General features: G+C 34.9%; 1 protein-coding gene and 1 long non-coding RNA gene across 5 annotated transcripts in view; both read left to right on the top strand.

The window, feature by feature from the left end:
• The window catches only part of LOC135203565 (zinc finger protein 845-like), a 372,325-nt gene that overhangs the window by 217,732 nt on the left and 132,057 nt on the right, over positions 1–22,536 (top strand). The window lies entirely within an intron of this gene.
• On the top strand, positions 4,117–4,727 carry LOC135203304 (uncharacterized). The gene is made up of 2 exons (XR_010311907.1): positions 4,117–4,371; positions 4,636–4,727. It is a non-coding gene; the product is annotated as an uncharacterized LOC135203304 (long non-coding RNA).

Here is a 22,536-nt window from a genome sequence, read left to right as displayed (position 1 = left end):
AAGTATGCAGGATCTAAAGCATTGCTAGCTGGCAGTCAGATAGGTAACCTATAATGCTGTTTTAGACTTGACATGCCATTTGCAATGGAGCCTTGATAAGGGTTTTGAGTGCAGAGTAATTCAGATAGATTTTAGTTCTGCTTTCGATTTATTAAATCACATGGGATGTCAGAATCTTGGAGTGGGTAGATATGTTTTAGGATTACTTCAAAATTTCATTACAGGTAGGGAGTAGTGAGTTTCTGTAAACGGGATTATTAGTGAACAAAGACCTATTGTGTCTGGAGTCCACAGGGCAGTGTTCTTGGTCCACTGTTATTTTTAGTGTATACAAGTGACATGGTTGAACACTGACAGATGGTCTCTAGTTTGTCACAGCGTTAGCTCCCACGAAGACAAAGCGAGCTCCTGAAATATAGATACATCAGTTTTAGGTGGTGCAATGTCGAAGGTTGCTGCCTAAGCAAAGATAGGCCATGATTTGTGTCCGTGCATGAGCGGAAGCAAGGATCTAGTTTTGGGTAGATTTTAATGAGTGCGACTCTTCATTGTATATGATCATGCATCTGTTCCAGTGCAATGAACTTGTAACGAATCAGTAATATTATATCCAGGGGAGTGTCTTGTGAGAAAGTTCGTTCTTGTGTATGTGCGATCTGTTCCCACCCTACATAATGGGAGGGTAAGATAAGTAGGGAGGAGAAGCAGCCCAAGTCTGTGAAGCGGCCTTGTTTTTGGAATGGCAGTATATATTTTGTTGTGTTTAGTTAAGTGCTGGTGCTCACAGCTGAAATGGGTAAGCGTACTTTTAAGCCCAAGTGAGGCTTTGTATTTTTGTATTTTGAACCTTTGTTTCATAGATGTTCTTTTTCATATGACTTTTTGATTTATGTCATTTTGTTTTATTTGCATTTTATCTATGTGTGGTTGCTTTCCTTTCTGATTTTCTAACAGACGTTTCTTGTAACCTGGAGTTTCCCCTAATGGAGTGGTGTTAATCATAGACAGTTTTATGACTTTTCTAGTTGCCGATTTTTTTGTATTGTACAGTTATTGTACAGAAAGGGATGGACAGGTTTGGTTCAATCCCCGGGGTTATTTGGGTTTCCTGCTTGAATTATAACAGTGGTGCATTGTTGAGTTTTTCATTTCGGTTGTGTTTAGAAACTAAAGTTTCGGATTTTTTCAGCTAATTCAGTTAAACATTTGTTCTTAGAGAATTTGACTGGTTCAGTCAACTATTTTGTTCTTTGAGAATTTTATTTATTTAGTTAATTCTTTTATTCTTCAATATATCCATTTTTGAAATTCACGAGTCTGATTTCGCTACCTGAGATAATTGTGAAAATATGTTGCACAGAGGTCGGTTGGTTGGTTGAGAGTGAGAAGTTGGTTGACAGAAAGAGAGAAGCTGAGAGAGAGAGAGAGAGAGAGAGAGAGAGAGAGAGAGAGAGAGAGAGAGAGAGAGAGAGAGAGAGTTGATAGTGCCCTGCTCTGGGTACGTTACTAAAAATATGTCCCTGAAAGAGGTAAGTCAATACCCCTTTAGGACTATTAACATATATATATATAATATATATATATATATATAGATATATATATATATATATATTATATATATTATATATATATATATAAATTATCATATCAAGTATAAAAAGCCCATTAAAACACTCCAGTTTAAAGCTAAGGAGCATATTCTGGTGGACTTGCTTCCACTCTTATCAAGCAGTGAATGACAAAAGGAGTTGTGTTAAAGAAATATATCGTGAGAGATATGCCATTAGGTGATGGCTAGGGTCACTGCTAAGCCGACGTTGGTTCTGTTAATTGTCTTTATATGCTTCATTGTTCTCTTAAGGAAGATATTATCTATATGGCCAGAGTCCCACAAGCTCCATTGGAAAGGGTTTATAATCACTGTTTTCAAAATACTACATATATAAGTTTGCTAACACAGGACTAACCGGGCTCCCCATACTACAACCGAATGTTCGATTTTAAAAGTTATCACCAAAGGAAAAGACTTTAAAGAAAAGTGAAATTTTAAATGATACAACTACCTATGAGAAATTACCAAACCCCGAGCCATAATGTCCCAAAAGATTTCTTCAGGAAAATCAGAAACATCAGTAAAAGCAAGAAAAATATAGAAATCTTGGAAAAGTAAATAATCCCAAACTACCTTATTTCTATGGCCTCCCCAAAACTCACAAAGATAACATTCCCTTCCGTCCCATAATTTCGTGTGCTGGAGATTTTAACCACAGAATCTCTAAATGGTTAGCCGAGTTGCTCTCCCACTTTTTAGGAGCTTTTTCCTCTAGCCATATAAAAGACACAGAAGACTTTTGCAACAAATTTAGGCCGGCAAATATCACCATACATAACGTAAAACTTCTCAGCCTAGACGTAGACTCCCTTTTTACAAAAGATGTATTAACATTCCTCAGATGTAAACTTGAGCCATTTGCTGACCACTTCTCCATATAATTGAATAAAATAATACAACTTGTAGTGCTCTGCATCACTAATAACGTCTTTTCTTTTTATGATAACTTTTACAGTCAAAAATTCAGTTGTAGTCTGGGGAGCGTAAGTAATATGGAGAAAGAAACTTCTAAGAACATTCTCAACTTGCCTTATTTTAACGGTTTTGAAACAATAAAATCATTGTTAAAATCTTTTAAGGTCAACCTCGTTTTTTCCTATGATAGCATACTAAAAGGAATGTTAATAAAAAATGGTCCCAGGGAAAGCAACAACATAATATATAAAATTCCATGTATGGACTGCCATTCCTTTTATGTTGGTCAGTTTAGCAAGGGTTTTGAAGTACAACTCAAATAGCATAAATATTCTGTCAAAAGTGGGCAAACATCCAATGCAATATTCATTCATTTAAGTGAAAACAACCACCGGATAAATTAGATTGGCAGTTCAGTGATTGCAAGATCAAAAGATGTTTTATCACGAAATCTTTTAGAATCTGCCATTATATATCTTACTATGCAATGCGTTAGTAAGTCTCGCAATGAACTTTTTCTCTCTCTTGTATGGGCGAGACATATAGACCTCACAGGCTAAAGTCTTTTTGGACCAGAAGTTCGGCTAGTATCGTAAAAATTCTCTTTGAAAACAAGAAGTAGAGAGAAAGTGGGATTACAATAAAAACTAAAATTTATTTTTACATGATTTAAGACAAAAATTCTTTTAAAGTAAAATATATCATTATAGGACTTACTCGAATTAAATTAAGTATCGTTACTACCTTGAGTGATGTCACAAACTTTCCATTTCAAGATTTAAGCTACTTACAATTCTACAAACTCTCTTTTGACATATCGAGAGATATATGAGTTAATTTACTAGTAATATTAGATAGTTCTCAATACAAAAACCTCTCTAACTACTTATATGAAATGAAAGGTTTCAAACGTATGTGAAACGTTTTATGCTTGCGAAAGATGATGCAATCCTTCCACGTGATTACTCGGTAAAGACTTATTAAAAAAAAAAAAAAAAAACGGAACCACGCAGCCCCAACTGGTGACAGATATCTTCCTGCTTTGAACAAACAATGCTAATTCTTTTCTTCTACATTCTACGTTATCTTAACTTTTTAAACTATGTTATGCAAAATCTGAACATACGTCATCAGAACATACTAACTCCAAGCTAAATAAGGAATCTGAAAATATTGCAAACAATTTCACAACTCTTCATACAGTTAAAGAGGGGATGATAAGCATTTCGAAAGTAACAGCATATAAGAATGTATATACATATATAATATTATAATAATATATATATATATATCTATATAGATATATTATATAATATATATATATATATATATAATAATTGTATACAACGAGCTACAAATGTCCTTCAATATCTAATTCACTCTATCACGGAACTAATATATTTTCATATATGTTAACCGAATGGGATTTTTAGTCGATAAGAGATTTGTCGGTATAAAATCCACGGTAATGTGGAAAATGACAAACATGACACACATACACACCTATATATACACACACACACACATATATATATATATATATATATATATATATATATATATATATATATATATATATATACATATATATATTTGTCGAGGAATGCTGTGCTGCCATCTCTTGTTTATATTTTCACTCCATGGACTAAAGAAGTTATTTCTTTATTTGGTTGTCCTTGTTTTTGTCGAGGAATGCTGTGCTGCCATCTCTTGTGTATCTTTTCACTCCATGGACTAAAGAAGTTATTTGTTTATTTGGTTGTCCTTGTTTGATTTTGTTTTCTTAACATGGAGAGTCCCCGGCATTTCTCTAATCACTACCTGACACCTAGCCACCCGTAACAGTAAGTACTGAAAAGACTCTTATATAAATGTTCTATGTATTAGTGTCTTATATAATGTCGTGTGTTAAAAAGTGATTCAGTGTTTTATAATGTATACTGTATAACTAATGAAGATTGTTTGTGTATTGGAAATGTCATATGTTAACCTGTGAGTGTTTAAAGTTTATAGAGTATAACAAGGTTTTACTTCATTGTGCATTTTCTGCATTCAAGAACATAATTATATTATAGTGTTATATAGCTGTAAATGTTTGTATTTTGCAGAACTCCTTTGACCTTGGTCAGTCTTCTCCATTCTTGATCCTAGACTCTAGACTATTGGTCCTTGGATCTTATTTCATCTTAAGACGCTCCTGATTCTTCGTCAGATTGTAATCACGTGCAGTACTTTTCCTGATCCTGATTATACTCGCAAGATCTTCATTAGACATTTATATTATTATATAAGTTCCTGGTGTTATACATGAAGTTTGTTAATTTTGTATGTTTCAGTTTGTAAATATATTTTAAATTTATAGAATTTTTCATGTTATACCTTTATATTAAAAATTAAACAAGGAAACTTAAAATTGAACAATCATATATATTTTTAAAAGAACCAGAGTTCATGGAATCTTAAATATATAAAAACCATAACTCGACAATTGGCGCAGTGAGTAGGATGATTTGTTCATGAATTTAATTTTTTCTGTTTTCTATTTGATTTTGTACCAGGAATTGATGAGAGAAGTGTCGGACTTGGACCCCAGGTGTGTGTTGGTTTCAAATTGAGTCTTGTTTATCTTCCCTTTTTGATTCTATGGAAGTAAGGTAAGACCTTGAAATTGTTAAAAAGGAGTTTGTTATGGAAATTTATGGCTGGTGGTATGTCGCTGTCCTGTTGTTGACTTAAAATTTTTGTAAGTTTTGCAATGCGTTTTTGTATAGAGCGTTAATTAGATGTTAAGTATCTTGATTATATGCTTACAATAACTTTTGCATTCTTATTAGTATACGGGCATTAATTAGAGGTTGAGTATCTGATTAAATGCTTAATTTTTGTGTGCATTCTTAAACTTATATAAAGTTTGCGCGATTTGTTTACAGCAATACATTATGAATTAGTTTTGTGATTCAGTGTTTGCTAACAATGTAACTGCGTTATTGTTATAATGGGCTTGCTTTAAGTGACTTGTTCTTAGCAGTCTGTCGAATAATTTATGCGTGGGTCAAAGTTTAACTTCGCATTCATTAGGTAGTGTTTACATTTTACGATGATTGATTATTCACGTAGAGTGTAATTTTCTAGTTGTCGTTCACTTGTTTCAAGGGAATGTTACTTGGATGTATTTTGTACGTTTAGTTAAAGTGTACTGAATTTTAATTTTCATTATGGATGTTAAACCGTTAATTGACAGTGCAATTAAACAAGGCCTTACTGGTACTCAAATTGATGAATTTGTACAGAAACAGTTAAAGCTTCAGATAGAATATGACGAGGTCCGAAAGAAAGCAGACGAAGAAAGAGAAGAAAGAGTCGCAAAGCGTGAGTTAGATAAACTAGAGAGAGCGAGAGAGAGTAGACGAGGAGAGAGAGAGAGAAAGAAAACATGAATTAGAAGTACTTAAATTGAAATCTAGTCCTGATTACACTCCAGATCATAATCCCATTGTTGATCCCTTAAGGTCTTCTTTGCCTAAAATTCCACCATTTGACGAGACCGTAGACGAAATAGACTTGTACATAGATCGCTTTGAGAGATTAGCGAAATTTTACAAATGGAAAGAAGAAAATTATTTAATGTTATTGGGAACTCTATTGCGTGGTAGAGCTTTGAAAGTTTATTGTAGCTTGTCCGCGATATTGTCAATAATTTGTTGCACTTAAGAAAGCTCTGCTTAAGCTTTTCACATTAATTCTAATGTATATATCGAAGGAAGTTTAGAGATTCTATTATTGATACTGACGAAAGTTTTGTTCAGTTCAATTGTAAATTGGGACAATATTTTGATAAGTGGTTAGAACTAGCAAATGTAGAGAAAAATGAATCTGTCAGAGATTTTATGATTTTTGATCAAATGTTATCTAGTTGTTCTAATGATCTTCGTTCATTTTTTGCTAGAACAGTCATTTCAGAATTCGTGTCAACTTGCTGAGAGTGCAGATAGATATCTAGTTGCTCATGGTATGAAGAAATGCCGTAAGAGTAATGATAAAATTCACTCTAAACCTCATGCTAAACCTCTTGCTGATAAAAATTCAATTTCTCCTAAAGTTTCGAATTCGGTAACTACATCTGATTCTATGAATGTTAAATGTCATCATTGTGGTGAAGTTGGTCATATTCGTCCTAATTGCTCTGTGTACAAATTAAATAAGAAATCTGATAAAGTAGTGCCTAAAATAGGTGTCGTACTTGGCCGTGAAAGAAAAATTGCATAATTGTGTAACTGATACCGATGGAAAGATTTTTGATCAGTCAGTTGAGATAGTTTTTGATACTGGGTGCAATACCGTGGTTGTTAGAGATACATTAGTACCTTTAAATTACCCTCGTGGCAGGAAAGTGAAAGTTTATGACTATCTTGGTAGACCTTTGTACCTAAATACAGTGCATACAATTGTTGAGTCTAAATTCTTTTCTGGTGAAGTTAAAGCTATTGTTGCCCCCATACGTTGCGCAGATGTCATTATTGGTCTTATACCTGGACTTAAACATAATGTTGATGCAGGTTTAAGTTTAATTCATGGTGATGAGTTTGCTTCTGATCGTAACGTTAACGTTAATGTTGTAACGAGAGCAAAAGCTAAGAGTAAAGTAAATGAACGTCCTATGTCTAGTAATCTTGAATCTTTGGATAAGGAATATGGTCTTAATTCTGATGAATTTAGGAAGTATCAAAATGAATGTCCTTCACTTGCTAGTATTCGTAAGTTGTTTGATAACGAAGAAAGTGTAACCTTAAAATGTCGGACAGTAAGTACGTAATATTGGAGGTTTAATATATCGTAAATGTGCATTGAAAGTAGTAAACCTGAAGAATGGTGGGAAAATTACAGTTAGTTGTGCCAGCTCAGCTACCGTAATAATACTCATGAACAGTTAGCACAAGAATCTTTATTGGCGGGACACTTTTCATCTCGTAAGACTATAGATAAGATCATGCAGAAATTCTATTGGCCGAGGGCAAGCTTAGATATACATAGATTCTGTAAATCTTGTCATTCGTGTTCAAAGTTCAGCAGTAAACCAAAGAAAGTACCTTTAGTGCCAATGCCCATTGTGAATGAACCTTTTTCACGTATTGCTATTGATCTAATTGGTCCTATCACTCCTTCTACTAAGAAAGGTCATAGTATATTCTTACGGTGATAGATATGGCTACTCGATATCCCGAAGCAGTTGCTTTACGCAATATTGATACAGTTTCTGTAGCTGAGGCATTAATGGAGATATTTTGTAGAGTTGGTATACCCAAAGAAATCCTTAGTGATCGTTGGCACTCAATTCAAGTCTGATCTTATGTCTGAAATTAATAAACTATTATGTATCAAAGCCATTTACACAAGTCCTTATCATGCATCTTGTAACGGAATGGTTGAACGTATGAATGGAACTTTGAAAAATATGCCTCAAGAAAAATTTGTATTGATAACCCGAATGAATGGGATAAATATATTAATGTTGCCTTATTTGCATATCGTGAAATTCCAAATGATAGTTTAAAGTTCAGTCCTTTGAATGCTGTATGGTCGAAATGTAAGAGGTCCATTATCTATTTTACAGGAATTGGTATCTAATAACAGTATTGATGGAGAATTAACTACTAGTTATCAGTACATAATTAACCTTAGAGATAAATTGCAGAGCATGGCTGAAGTTGCAGTAAATAATGCCAAGGTTAGTGCCAAGAAATATAAAGAGTATTTTGATAAGAAAACCTCCTCTCGGAAATTCAAGGTTAATGATGAAGTTTTGGTTATGCTTCCAAATAGTTCAAATAAATTCCTTATGCAATGGAAAGGTCCATATGTAATCACTGATGTTCATTCTAATGGTGGTTGATTACTATGTCAAAGTAGGAAATAGATTAAAGTATATCATGCAAATATGCTTAAAACTTATCATAGAAGAACTAAGATTAGTGTAATTCAACAAGAAATAAATGATCTTGTAAATTCATCAAATTTGTTTTCAGCACTTCAAGCTGAAGTACAGCCTTGTTCATTGCCGTTACTGACGATAATTGTAGTGAATTGCCATCAAGAGATGAAAACTCTGGTAATTATAATTTTTGTGAATCTTTGTCATCTGATAAAATTAATGATCTTGAATGTTTATTGAAGTCATTTACAGACGTTCATGAGTGATACTCCTGTCGTACTAAAACTATTTCTCATAATGTAAAATTGCAAAGTGAGGAACCAATCAGAGCTAAGAATTACCCAATTCCTTTAAGTTTGCTCGATGAATTTAACAAGGAGGTAGATAGAATGATTGATATGGATATTATTCAACCTTCAACTTCTGACTATTGTTCACCTGTTGTTATTGTACGAAAACCTAATGGAAGTATACGTTTATGTGTTGATTTTAGAACTCTTAATAAATATTCAGAATTTGATGCAGAACCGATGCCTAGTATAAATGACGATTTACATAAAATGAATGGCGCTAAATATTTACTGAATTAGACCTGTATAAGGGGTACTGGCAGGTTCCATTAGATCCTAGAGCTATGAAATATACAGCTTTGTTTCTACTAAGTATGGGTTAATGGAATTTAAAGTGATGCCATTTGGTCTTAAAACCGCGTGTGCAACATTCGTAAGATTGATGAGACAAGTATTGTCAGGGTTATCAAATGTATCTTGTTATTTTGATAACATTGTTATTTTCAGTAAATCCTGGAGAGATCATCTTAATCATATTAAATTAGTTCTTTCAAGACTTCGTGACCATGGCCTAACAGCTGGTCCTGATAAATGTTTCTTCGCATTCAGTGAAATAAAGTATCTTGGGTATAAACTAGGAAATAACTGTTTATCGCCTATTAAATCCAGAGTAGATGATATTGTTAATATGCCTGTTCCAACAACAAAGAAGGACTTACGTTCATTTATGGGAACTTTAGGGTATTACAATAGATTTATTCCAAACTTTTCTATTTTGGCTGCCCCGATTAATGATTTATTGAGGAAAAACTGTAGTAATAAATTAAATTGGTCTGATAATCAACTTAAATGTTTCAATGATCTTAAAGCTTATCTTTTAAAATCTCCTATCTTGATGTTGCCTGATGTAGAAAAGAAGTTTTATTTGCGAACAGATGCGTCGTATTATGGTTTGGGTGCTGTTATATTGCAGGATCATGATGGTATGTTTAAACCAGTTTGCTATGCAGGTAGGAAATTAAATAAATCTGAATTGAATTACTCTACTATTGAGAAAGAACTTTTTGCAATTGTTTGGGGAATAGAAAGATTTAAAGAATTTTGTATGGTAGAGAATTTGTTCTTCAAACAGATCATGCACCTCTTAAGTATATTAGCAGTATGAAAAATAAGAATGAGCGCCTTATGCGTTGGGCAATTAAAGTTTGCAACCATATTCTTTCTTTATTGAGTACATAAGAGGGTCTGATAATGTGTGTTCAGATATGATCAGTAGGTGCATATAGCTTTTTGTTTTAAGCATGTCGTTCAAACTTAGTAGGGGGGTTTGTCGAGGAATGCTGTGCTGCCATCTCTTGTTTATATTTTCACTCCATGGACTAAAGAAGTTATTTCTTTATTTGGTTGTCCTTGTTTTTGTCGAGGAATGCTGTGCTGCCATCTCTTGTGTATCTTTTCACTCCATGGACTAAAGAAGTTATTTGTTTATTTGGTTGTCCTTGTTTGATTTTGTTTTCTTAACATGGAGAGTCCCCGGCATTTCTCTAATCACTACCTGACACCTAGCCACCCGTAACAGTAAGTACTGAAAAGACTCCTTATATAAATTGTTCTATGTATTAGTGTCTTATATAATGTCGTGTGTTAAAGTGATTCAGTGTTTATAAGTGTATACTGTATAACTAATGAAGATTGTTTGTGTATTGGAAATGTCATATGTTAACCTGTGAGTGTTTAAAGTTTATAGAGTATAAACAATGGTTTTACTTCATTGTGCATTTTTCTGACATTCAAGAACATAATTATATTATAGTGTTATATAGCTGTAAATGTTTGTATTTCTTTGCAGAACTGTATATATAATAATACTATATGTATATATATACAGTACATCTGTGAATCAGCTTATTCCTATTAACTTTTGACGTTTTTCCACCTGAAGGTAATTCTGTTGCAAAAGGGACAAATGAACGATAGTCTTTTCCTGAGTTAGATTGTTTATCTTCTCCAGCTGATTATGAATTGCAGAATGTTTGTTGTTTATGGTTTGTTCTGTTGACAAGGCTCTACCTTTGACGTCTGTCTTATTTCACCACCATACTGATATGTGCTTTATGGGGATCAATATAAAAAAACTTTTTATCGTTGCGTCTGATGGCTTTCATTCCCTCCATCGAAGAAAATCGTATCACTATTTATCAATTATGTATGTATTCGTTTCTTTATTCACTTGTTCCTGATTGCCTTGGATGCCAGAGCGGGAGTACAGTTTAAAGTTAAATTCATAAACAGCGATGATTACAATAGATTGAAGTAGGAATTCTTTGATAAGCTTGTTTGTGTGTGTCTCTCTCTCTCCTCTCTCTCTCTCTCTCTCTCTCTCTCTCTCTCTTTCTACAGGTAAATGAAATAAAAAGATTGGCTCAGCCTATATTTCATATTGAATCAAGGTTACAGAGTTTTGTGCTCCCTGGAATATTTAACCAATTTTTTTTTTACTCAGGATGGCATCAAATTTTCGTGTCCCTGGGACTAATTTCACTTTGTTTGTAATTGAATTTGACGTCTATCCTTTGATCGCATCCATGCACGTTTTTCCAAGAGAGAGAGAGAGAGAGAGAGAGAGAGAGAGAGAGAGAGAGAGAGAGAGAGCCCTAGAAAATGAAGGCAAAACTTTTGTTACTTCCTGATGCTTAGGCGTTGAGATGCAGATCGTTTTATATTTGCTATTGAGAATATGAAGTTCTGGAAATATAGGTTGTCTTTCTGTATACTTTAGTGATATATTCATTTAAAATATCCTTGCGTTAATAAGCTTTCCGGAGAACTGTCAAGAGAGAAAACTTTATTTTTGGTTTAGAATCTATGTCTCTGCTGACCCGCTGATGTAAATTGTACATCATTACGAAACTTTCGAGGAATAGCGGATATAGTTATCTCTACGTCTCTTCCACGGTCAGTCGATTTCTTAATATATCACATGACTTCCTGTCTTTCTTTCTTTCTGGATGTCTTTGCTAACAGTTATCTACGCCACTCACCTCTCACTGTTATATACTTAATCCCAATCCTCGATATCCTGTTGCTTTCCTGTCCCTCGCCTATTTACCCTCTCTCTGAATGCTTGCTTGCTTGCTTGTTAGTGGATTGCTGATTCCAACCCACAGCTACTTCCTGATATTACTTCAGAAAAATTGCTTCTATTTTTTCGACGACAAATATTGCAGACGTTGAGAAGAGCCAGGGGAGAACAGCTTAAGAGTTGTTAGGCTTTAATTAGTCAAGAAAGATCTTTCATGATGAAATGAAGAAGTCTGATTTCATCTTCGATGTCCTGGTCTCTCTCTCTCTCTCTCTCTCTCTCTCTCTGACATCTCCACACTCACTCAAGCTAATATGAATATTCCTGAGTGGACGACGGAACCACCAATTTGAGGATTTCCTCCTAGCTTGACTGCGTCTGTGTGTGTGTGTGTGAGTGTGTGTGTGTGTGTGTGTGTGTGTGTGTGTGTGTGTGTGTGTGTGAGCCTTACCTTACAGACCTTACATCTTGTTCGGGATGCCCCAGGTCCCTCAGTGTGAGGCACCTCTAATGTCTACCAGAGAGTTGCTAGTACATCTTCCGGTATATTTTGCATCTTCCAATCTTGGATGGTCTGGGGTATTTGTCGAGCTTATTCTTGAACACATCTACGCTCACTCCTGTTATATTCCTCAGATGAGCTGGCAACACATTGAATAGACGCTGCATTATCGATGCTGGTGCGTAGTGGATTAATGTCCTGTGTGCTTTCCTTATTTTTCCTGGTATAGTTTTGGGCACTATTAGCTCCATGATGTTTTCAGCTATTCCTTCTATCTGTTTCCATGCATGAATTGTCATGTATCATTCTCTTCTCCTTTCGAGACTATATAATTTTAAGGATTGTAGTCTTTCCCAGTAGTCAAGGTCCTTAACTTCTTCTATTCTAGCAGTAAAGGACCTTTGTACACTCTCTATTTGTGCAATATCCTTTTGATAGTGTGGTTACCATATCATATTGCAATATTCAAGTGGACTACGAACATATGTTTTATAAAGCATAATCATGTGTTCAGCTTTTCTTGTTTTGAAATGCCATAACAATATTCCCATTTTTGCTTTACATTTTGCCAATAGAATTGCTATTTGATCGTTGCATAACATGTTCCTATTCTATCATCACACCAAGGTCTTTAATTGCTTCCTTATTTGTGATTGTTCTCATTATTAGGTCCCCTATATGCATATAGCTTTCCTTCTCTGTCTCCATAGTTTATTGATTCAAATTTATCAGAGTTAAATACCATCCTATTTACCTCTGCCCATTTATATACTTTGTTAAGGTCTCTTTGTAGCGCGTTCCTATCTTCATCACAAGTAATTTCTCTACTTATTCTTGTGTCATCAGCGAAACTACTCACTACCGAGTCCTTAACATTACTGTCTATGTCTGCAATCATAATAACAAACAGTAATGCAGCTAACACCGATACCTTGTGGCACACCGGAAATTACCTTAGCTTCATCCGATTTCTCATCGTTTGCAATAACTATCTGTTTTCTGTTGTGTAAAAATTCTTTTAACTATCTTCCTACTTTATCCACTAAATTATGTTTTCTAATTTTCTTCGCTAATATATTATGGTCTACCTTGTCAAAAGCTTTTGCAAAGTCTAGATAAACCACATCTGTTTCATTTCCCGCTTTTCTATTTTTTTTGTATATGTTCTCACGGTGGACTAACAGTTGGGTTTGTGTACTTTTTTTTTTCTGGGTACGAAACCATATTGCCTATATTAAAACAGATTATTTTTATTAAATGTTTCATAATATTTTTCTTCATTACCCTTTCATACACTTTCTATATGTGATGTTAGACTCACAGGCCTATAATTACTTGCCTCTAGTCTTGATCCACTTTTGAATGTAGGGGTAATATATGCTAATTTGTGCTCATCATAAATCATGCCTGTATCTACACTTTGGCTTAATAATATTGCAAGTGGCTTTGCGATAGGATGAACTACTTTCTTTAACAAAATAGCAGGAACTCCATCAGGCCCTGCTGCAGCTCCATTTTTAATTTCATTAATAGCCTGCACAATATCAGCTTTATTAATATCTATGTCAGCTAAATATTCACTGGGGATTTTTGTCCCTTACTTCTATATCATTATCTTCATTATCTATTCTAGGGGTGAATTCTCTCTTTATCGTTCTGCCAATATGTTGCAAATTTCCTTTTTTTCATTCGTTAATCTTCCCTTCAATTCTTAGAGGGCCTATTTCTATTCTTCTTTTATTCATATTTTTTGCGTATGAGTATAATAGTTTGGGTTTTGCTTGATATTTACTAAGGTTTTTTCTTCCAAGTCCCGTTTTTCATTTTCCTTTGATTGTATAATCTTTTGTTCTGCATTTTCTATCTTACCTTTTAGTTCTATAACTTTCCATGCATTTTTTTCTTTTGCAAGACCTTTTTTCCACTTTCTGATTTTCGGGAACAAGATCCTTCTGTCTCTTGGTATGCATGACTGATGTTTACTTTTCTTCTTCGGTATATATTTATCCACTATTTTCTCTAATATTTTATATAATATTTGCCATATCCTTCCCACTTTTTCATTTCTTGCTTATCTCTGTTTTCACTTGCTTTGGAATGGACTGTTAATTCTATGACATTATGGTCTGAAATACTCGCATTATAAACTATTATTTCTTTAACATAATTCATCTCGTTCACAAATACTAGGTCTAAAGTATTTTCCTTTCTTGTTGGCAGGTGATTTATTTGTTGAATGTTGTGTTCTAGTAGCATATCTAATTGCTTTTCGAATTGCCTCTTATCTTCTGCACTACTGTTACTCTCTTTTTTATATGTATAAGTACAACCACAACCTCCTCTTCGTTCTTTCCAGTCTACGAAAGGAAAGTTAAAGTCTCCAGATAGGAGAATAGTCCAGTCCTTGTGATTTCTACATATATCATCCAATTTTTCTATTATTAAGACAAACTCTTTAGTATTAGGAGGTCTATATATTACTATGTTCATTAATTTTTCAGATTCAAATTCAACCGCTATTAGTTTACATTCTGAGTTACTATATTTCTCATATATTTTTCCTTGTTTTTTGTTTGTGTGTGTGTGTGTGTGAGAGAGAGAGAGAGAGAGAGAGAGAGAGAGAGAGAGAGAGAGAGAGAGAGAGAGAGAGGCTATCCATGTTTGAGATCAGGAGGGCTTGTACGTTGCATATTTTATTGCAATTATTGTTAAGCACAGTCCTCTGAACCTCTTACTAGTTATCCTAACCGCCTGTTTCTTTAGTCACAGAAGCGTTTCGATATTTAGAGTAAAGATTTGTCAACTTTCTTGGAGTTATAGAGTCCGCTGCCTATTTAGTAGCTAAAACAAACGATTCATGGCCTGAAATGATCGGCTTGTTTCAAGCTAAATTTGGCGATATTTTGCATTCTATTGCCTCCAAATTCTTTACCCTTCTTTCACTCAGTGTTTTCATGGGTTGACAGATATCAGATGTACAAAAGATAGAAATGTCAGTTACTCTAGTCAGTGCAAGGTTTCTGATCCGAGGATTATGTTCAAATAATCTCCATCTCCCCAAAATACCCAAACTAATCATTAAAAGATCTTAAGGCAGACCCTTCTGATCCATGAGGCACTATTTATTCCAAGTGGCCGAATCTTCATTGTATCCCCAACTCATAATCATTTGATTCTTCACCCATTCGGACACGGAATGTATGTTGAAATGATGTTGATTGAAGAAAGATGTTGATTTTTCTTGTATCCACTGTTGTTATGTATATCATACTTCCATTTCTTGGGGACTGGTTTTCTTTCTTATTTTTATTAGTTTTTTTTTTTTTTTAACGACGAATGAACATAAAGGCAAAGGAATTATAAGGAGAGGACTGTCTTCCCCCTCACTCCTTGACACCGACTCCCCTCACACAAACCCCGAGAGCCACTCTCTCTCTCTCTCTCTTCCAAAATCTTCTCTCTCTCTCGTCTCTCTCTTCTCTCTCTCTCTCTCTCTCTCTCCTCCCCTCCACTTCACCCCTCTTCTTTAGAAACTCAACATATAATAATGATGATGATAAGAAAATATATAGCATTTGAATGTGACGAAATGTTTCAGATTCACGTAAATGTAAAACAAAACAAAAAATTTTTTCTAAAGGTAGCTGCATTTATAGCATATAATCACCTGAAGCGCAGCATGCAACTCTATGAGTCACTTTAATTGTATTAAATACAGGCCATAACATTCTCTCTCTCTCTCTCTCTCTCTCTCTCTCTCTCTCTCTCTACTTCGATGCAATATCCAGTTTCGACTCATTGGATTCATAGTTACAGCAGAAAATTATTTCCTCGAAAGGAGTAATTACAATTGAAGAGAAGCCCACAGCATTGGCACAGCCAACCCTGGATGATCAAGCAGGGATGAAACACATCCACGCAAGAGGCTTCCCAGAAGGTCACATCTGCTATTGTACCTACGCAGTTTGGTCTTACCTAAAGCCCCCTACACTGTTGCAGAACAGCCTCTGCAGAATGAATGCTGCACTCAGACGTCATCTTGCGCTAGACTTCCTTCTCCAGAGACTGCGCTTCATTGAGCTCACTTTTCTTTCCTTCGCTCAGTAATCTTTAACTTAGTTTTTTTTATTCCAACCTTATTATATTCTTCTTCTTTCCTCATTTTTTCCTTGTTTCCCAATCGGGGCTTTATTTAGTGAAGCTTTTCCCACAGGAAGAAGAGCACACCAGAGTAATAATGATAACAATGACTGTGGGAGTAACCATTTCTCTCTAGGTTTTAGAACATACGTTTTCCTTCCTTCCATGGGATCTCAGACCTTGAGCACTTCATATCTCTCTCAATGAAGGTCTCCCAAGAGACCTTATTACTTCACCTTCCTCTTCATTCTGGTTTTATTCTCCTTTACCCTCTTTGACAGCACTTTATCTACGGACATCTAAGGCATATTTAATGCTTTTTTTCCTTTCATCGTCGTTTAAAAGAACCTCATTAGAAATTCTGCTTGAAAAATTCTTTTAGGATTCAAATTGCATTTCCAAGCAGAGGTACCAGAAGAGTGGAAGGAATCTCTGCGTGGATGAAGGACTGAAGAATTTCATCGTCATTTTCAACTATACTTTTCCTTCGAACCTCAAAACAGCAATAATTCAGAGATATAAGGTGAGTGCTTGTGCATTTTCAACACAAACATTCTTTAAGGGACAGGACAGCTTTCAAAAATATTTGATTACTCGAAAGTATATTTTCTTTAATGCTAACCTTGAAAAGCCTTCCACTGGTTGTCAATTGGTCCATTGGTTTGTAACAACTCGTGAAATACAGAGATCCAGTCAGTTGTCTGACTGTTGATAGACAGGCAAATGGACACTGGTTGATTCTTCATCCCTTCCAAGCGATGAGCTGGGGCAGATATTTTGCTGCTGGGTTTCATTTCCATTTTTTATTCGCATATTGAATAGCAAAATTCCTATAAAACACAAGCATAATGGCAGTCAATATATGCTAACGAGATTAACAAATCAAAACGTAAAGCTCTTTTACTTCAGTCAATATAAAGAAATAACATTCGTATCTTATCAATATGTGACTGACTTCTATTCATGGAAAATTAAATATTCATTGGAGAGAGATGACATTAAAACAAACGGTCTTACTTCATTTATAATTTACATTTCCATTTCCAACAACGTTACTCTTAAATCTTTGTAGTCTGTAAAGTTTAAGAACTTTGTTAATCTGAACGCCTTTTGATCCTGCTAACGCGATCAGTAGAATCAACTCCGCTCCTTAGAGGAAACAGACTATTCTATTTTAAATATAAATTATAAACCATCAGATGAGTTTCGTAACTGAGGTCCAGCAATTTTATCTCTTACACATATTTTATTTTCCATTTTTTTAGTCCTTTAGGTTGTTAGATTGTCTTTCAACTCGACCTTTCTAATCTCTTACGAAACATGATGACAGGGATCGAAGGACCACCTTCCCCTTAAGAACCTGTACGGCCTTTTTACCGTAAACCTTTTTTACATAAATGTGAATTACTTATGGTTTTTCAGTGAGTCTAGAAAGAATTGTGAAAGCCTTGACAGTCCATCGTTTGGTGAAATTCAGTTTATGTTGACATTGTCGTATATAATATATTAGTAGTATATATTATATATATATTTATATATAATATATTATCTATAATATATATGTGTGTGTGTGTGTGTGTGTGTGTGTGTGTGTGTGTGTGTGTGTGTGTGTGTATTTGTGTGTTTAGGCGATCGCCTTTTGTATCATTGACTTCCTTAGTACTGACTTTAAAATATTTTCTCACTTCTGCTTTAAATCTTTCTTCAATTTTCTGGATAAGGACAAAAAAGTCGAAGTGTGATTTCCATTTATTTCACTCGCTCATTAGCTCCAAGAGGACGGCAGTTTTTGGATGGGGGAATGAGGTGTTGCTATTATTTTTATTTACAGTGTTTTTTACGAGTGAAGTGAATCATTACTGGAAACGGGTTCATTCCTGGTGGCCCGGCCCCAGCCCTAACGCTTTAGAAATGCTAATATTTCCGTAAGTATCGAAAAGTTAAAATAAGTATATCTTAGTTTTACCAGACACTGAGCTGATAACAGCTCTCTCCTAGGGCTGGCCCGAAGGATTAGATATTTTTACGTGGCTTTGAACCAATTGGTCACCTAGCAAAGGGCCTACAGATTTTTGTGGGATCCAAACCACACTTATTCGAGAAATGAATTTCTATCACCAGAAATAAATTCCTGATTCCGCGTTGGCCGAACCGAGATTCGGACTTCGGACCACCGGATTGGCAGCCGAGCGCGAAAACCACTCGTCCAGCTAGGAACTCGTAAGTATCTTAAGTATCGAAGATAGAAAAAAAAATTGGGTGGTACACATAAAACATTGCATCTTTAAATTTCATCCCACATAAGATTAGTTTTTGAAATGTCATAAATTCCCATTTAAATGATGTTTTAATTATTGCACTATATTTCTCTCAAAATTTATTACTTCAGCACCAAATTCGTCAGTTTTCTTGAATACTACGCTAATTAAACTATATCTTCTCACCTGTGATATAAAAGATACATTTCTCATTGTATTGTTTATCATATTTTAGCAGTTTGGTGTTGGAAGACTATTTGAAATGCAATTGACAGTAACGTTTATGTAGCAGAGAGTTCCAGATACATAGGTAACCCCTTGGTTTACTTTATATTTGCATAGTTATTACATAGCGTAACTACATTACTGTATTATTTTGACATTCTACTTCTACTTCTTACATTGGTAGTAAAACGATTAATCTCTTCCTTTGTAGCACCTCGGTTGGGCTTGACCCTGTCTCCTGTCCCGTGGGACCGTGAGAGGTATACGGCCCTATCTCCTTCCTTCTGGACGTATAGCATGTGCTTTTTTTGTTTTGATACACAAGTTTCTGTTACTATCATGTCGCGATAAGTATATTGCATTTGTGTTTTATTATGGCGATGCCTATTAGTTCTTGTGAGGAGGGTTTTTTGTCGTGCTTGTCTGAATAGCGTTGGAAGATTGCTCCTGTGTATCCGTGAGCAATTAATCTTTGTCTAAGTGTAATTGATGTTCTGCCGATGTAGCTTTCACTGGAATGTCGGCATTCCTCCTCGGGGCAAAGTAAATTTATAAACCTATATTGATAGGGATCTCCTTCGGTGTGGGTCTACGGTGTTTATTTATTTTTTTATTATTAAAGGGGATGTCAATGGGTTGAGCTTGCAATACACCAGTATGTTTTATGTGTGTAGGGGGCTCGTGGAGGTTGCTGTTGTTGTATTCGTTGTTAAAATTAGTCTGGTAATATATTATCATCTGTTATACTATTTCCTTGCTACGTTGATTGGTTTCGTTGTTTTGCTGGTAGAAGCGATTAAAAAGCTTGCGTATTTGAGGTAGACACATCTGACAATCAGTGTATTTTTAACTCTACTATTGGAAAAGGGTCTGGTTGAGATCCAGAGCCAATTGGGATCAAATTACTGAAGCTCGTCAGGCACTGGATATTTCAGAGACTATATTAGATCCTTATCCCAAAATGAAATGAAATGAAATGGAATGGCTGTCGTAATAGCTTGATGATACATGTATACACACATGCCATGATAAATAGATCAAATTCATTGTATGGATAAATAGATCAAATTCATTGTATGGATAAAAAATCGTTCAAATGAAAATTACGCATATGAGTTTTGCCAAGCTGCGAATAGAACTTACCATACAGCCAAGAGAAATTACAATAATTTTTTGTGCTAGGAAACTTGAAGAAATCAGTCAGCTTCATCTGTGGTGGACCTAATTGGCATCATATACCTTTGAGTAATGCTCATGCTCGTCTTCCATTCTGCCACAGACGATGATAGCTACAAGCTTTTGTAGCTAAGCAATCAGTTGAGGATGTCCCTCTCTCTGATACTTGTCATCCTAAACATCTTACGAAATTTGCATTTTAATCTAGGGATGTTGAGAAAATTTCTGGATAATCTTGATTGCTGGGGTGGAGAAGACCCTGATGATTTCTTCCCTTTGTTTTTTAGAAAAAGTTTCTAGTGTGTTCTCTACCAAGTTTAGTGGATTGTATAGGTTTTATGTAAACTGTATTTTTGCAGACGATTGTAAGCTTAGTAATAGAAAGCCTGCTCCAAAGAATGGCATATCTGTAGAACTGCAGTAACTACAGGCCAATCTCCATTCTCCTTGTGCTCTCCAAAGTTCCAAAAAACTTATTTTTATGCCACTATATAAGTATGCAGAATCTAAAGCATTGCTAGCTGACAGTTAATATGCTTATAGGAAGCAGATAGGTACCTATAATGCTCTTTTAGACTTGACATGCAATTTGCAATGGAGCCTTGATAATTGTTTTTGAGTGCAGAGTAATTCAGATAGATTTTAGTTCTGCTTTCGATATCAATCACTTGGGATGTCAGAATCTTGGAGTGGGTAGATATGTTTTAGGATTACTTCAAGATTTCCTTACAGGTAGGCAGTAGTGAGTTTCTGTAAACGGGATTATTAGTGAATTAAGACCTATTTTGTGTCTGGAGTCCACAGGGCAGTGTTCTTGGTCCACTGTTACTTTTAGTGTATACAAGTGACATGGTTGTCACTGACAGATGGTCTCTTGTTTGTCAATTTTTCATAAGTTGTATTTCAGCAGAGCTCTTTCATATGCACATAAACACACACACACACACACACATATACATACATATATATATATATATATATATATATATATATATATATATATATATACATATATAATTTAAATTGCTTTTTTTTACCTATGGTTGATAGGCAGATGTGATGAGCAATGATATTCTTTTAAAATGAGAGATTCAGCGTTAGCTCCACGAAGACAAAACGAGCTCCTGAAATATAGACACATCAGTTTTAGGTGGTGCAATGTCGAAGGTTGCTGCCTAAGCAAAGATAGGCCATGATTTGTGTCCGTGCATGAGCGGAAGCAAGGATCTAGTTTTGGGTAGATTTTAATGAGTGCGACTCTTCATTGTATATGATCATGCATCTGTTCCAGTGCAATGAACTTGTAACGAATCAGTAATATTATATCCAGGGGAGTGTCTTGTGAGAAAGTTCGTTCTTGTGTATGTGCGATCTGTTCCCACCCTACATAATGGGAGGGTAAGATAAGTAGGGAGGAGAAGCAGCCAAGTCTGTGAAGCGGCCTTGTTTTTGGAATGGCAGTATATATTTTGTTGTGTTTAGTTAAGTGCTGGTGCTCACAGCTGAAATGGGTAAGCGTACTTTTAAGCCCAAGTGAGGCTTTGTATTTTTGTATTTTGAACCTTTGTTTCATAGATGTTCTTTTTCATATGACTTTTTGATTTATGTCATTTTGTTTTATTTGCATTTTATCTATGTGTGGTTGCTTTCCTTTCTGATTTTCTAACAGACGTTTCTTGTAACCTGGAGTTTCCCCTAACCCCTAAGGAGTGGTGTTAATCATAGACAGCTGGAGGAAGTTGGTTGACAGAAAGAGAGAGAGAGAGAGTAGAGAGAGAGAGAGAGAGAGAGAGAGAGAGTTGATAGTGCCCTGCTCTGGGTACGTTACTAAAAATATGTCCCTGAAAGGGGTAAGTCAATACCCTTTAGGACTATTAACATATATATATATATATATATATATATATCTATTATATATATATATAGATATATATATATAATTATATATATATATATATATATTAATATAATAACATATCAAGTATAAAAAGCCCATTAAAACACTCCAGTTTAAAGCTAAGGACCATATTCTGATGGACTTGCTTCCACTCTTATCAAGCAGTGAATGACAAAAGGAGTTGTGTTAAAGAAATATATCGTGAGAGATATGCCATTAGGTGATGGCTAGGGTCACTGCTAAGCCGACGTTGGTTCTGTTAATTGTCTTAATATGCTTCATTGTTCTCTTAAGGAAGATATTATCTATATGGCCAGAGTCCCACAAGCTCCATTGGAAAGGGTTTATAATCACTGTTTTCAAAATACTACATATATAAGTTTGCTAACACAGGACTAACCGGGCTCCCCATACTACAACCGAATGTTCGATTTTAAAAGTTATCACCAAAGGAAAAGACGTTAAAGATCAGTGAAATTTTAAATGATACAACTACCTACCTATAAGAAT

Source organism: Macrobrachium nipponense, chromosome 36 (assembly GCF_015104395.2).
Source record: "Macrobrachium nipponense isolate FS-2020 chromosome 36, ASM1510439v2, whole genome shotgun sequence".
Taxonomy (NCBI): domain Eukaryota; kingdom Metazoa; phylum Arthropoda; class Malacostraca; order Decapoda; family Palaemonidae; genus Macrobrachium; species Macrobrachium nipponense.
This window is presented reverse-complemented; position numbering and strand designations above follow the sequence as displayed.